We start from the raw sequence: 2,158 nt of genomic DNA on the forward strand, positions 1-2,158 counted from the left end.
CTCAGCGGCCATGGCTCACGGGCCCAGCCGCTCCACGGCATGTGGGATCCTCCCAGACCGGGGCGCGAACCCGGTTCCCCTGCATCGGCAGGCGGACATGCAACCACTGCGCCACCAGGGAAGCCCCTAAAAATATACTTTTTAGTGCTTGTTACCATTGGTGGATTTGTTTTTTGGTTGGTGTCTCTTCTTTCTTTCTTTCTTTTTATTACTTTAAAAAGTTTTTATTTTAAATACTTTTTTTCAATTTTACTTTAATACCTTTATTTTATTTTATTTTATTTTATTTTATTTTATTTTGTTCTTTCTTTTTTTCTCCTTTTTCTTCTGAGCAGTGTGGCTGACAGGGTCTTTGTGCTCCAGCTGGGTGTCAGGCCTGTGCTTCTGAGGTGGGAGAGCCGAGTTCAGGACATTGGTCCACGAGAGATCTCCCAGCTTGACATAATATCAAACAGCGAAAGCTCTCTCAGAGATCTCTATCTCAGCACTAAGACCCAACTCCACTCAACGACCAGGAAGCTACAGTGCTGCAAACCCAATGCCAAACAACTAGCAAGACACAAACACAACCTCACCAATTAGCAGAGAGGCTGCCTAAAATCATAATAAGGTCACAGACAGCCCAAAACACAACACCAGAAAGACAAGATCCAGCCTCATGCACCAGAACACAAGCACCAGTCCACTCCACCAGAAAGCACTCACAACCCACTGAATCAACTGTACCCACTGGGGGCAGACACCAAAAACAATGGGAACTATGAATATGCAGCCTGCAAAAAGGAAACCCCAAACACAGTAAGTTAAGCAAAATGAGAAGGCAGAGAAACACACAGCAGATGAAGGAGCAAGGTAAAAACCCACCACACCAAACAAATGAAGAGGAAATATGTAGTCTACCAGAAAAATAATTCAGAGTAATGACAGTACAGATGATCCAAAATCTTGAAAATGGATGGAGAAAACACAAGAAACGTTTAACAAGGACACACAAGAACTAAAGAGCAAACAAACAGTGATGAACAGCACAATAAATGAAATTTAAAATTCTCTAGAAGGAATCAATAGCAGAATAACTGAGGTAGAACAGATAAGTGACATAGAGGATGAAATAGTGAAAATAACTACCACAGAGCACAATAAAGAAAAACGAATGAAAAGAATTGAGGACAGTCTCAGAGACCTCTGGGACAACATCAAACACACCAACATGCGAAATATAGGGTTCCCAGAAGAACAAGAGAAAAAGAAAGGGACTGAGAAAATATTTGAAGAGATTATAGTTGAAAACTTCCCTAATATGGGAAAGGAAAGAGTCAACCAAGTCCATGAAGCACAGAGAGTCTCATACAGGATAAATGCAAGTGGAAACATGCCAAGACACATAATAATCAAACTATCAAAAATTAAATAGAAAGAAAAAATATTAAAAGTAGCAAGGGAAAAACAACAAATAACATACAAGGGAATCCCCATAAGGTTAACAGCTGAACTTTCAGCAGAAACTCTGCAAGCCAGAAGGGAGTGGCAGGATATATTTAAAGTGATGAAATGGAAGAACCTACAGCCAAGATTACTCTACCCAGCAAGGATCTCATTCAGATTTGGCAGAGAAATTAAAAGCTTTACAGACAAGCAAAAGCTAAGATAATTCAGCATCACCAAACCAGCTTTACAACAAATGCGAAAGGAACTTCTCTAAGCAGGAAACACAAGAAAAGGAAAAGACCTATAAAAACATGCCCCAAAAAATTAAGAAAATGATAATAGGGACATACATATCAATAATTACCCTAAATGTGAATGGATTAAATGCTCCAACCAAAAGACACAGGCTCGCTGAATGGATACAAAAACAAGACCCATATATATGCTGTCTACAAGAGACCCACTTCAGACCTAGGGACACATACAGACTGAAAGTGAGGGGATGGAAAAAGATATTCCATGCAAATGGAAATCAAAAGAAACCTGGAGCAGCACTTCTCATATCAGACAAAATGGACTTTAAAATAAAGACTATTACAAGAGACAAAGAAGGACACTACATAATGATCATGAGAACAATCCTAGAAGAAGATATGACAATTGTAAATATTTATGCACCCAACATAGAGCACCTCAGTACATAAGGCAAATGCTAACAGCCATCAAATGG

This window comes from Physeter macrocephalus, chromosome 21 (assembly GCF_002837175.3).
Source record: "Physeter macrocephalus isolate SW-GA chromosome 21, ASM283717v5, whole genome shotgun sequence".
Lineage (NCBI taxonomy): Eukaryota > Metazoa > Chordata > Mammalia > Artiodactyla > Physeteridae > Physeter > Physeter macrocephalus.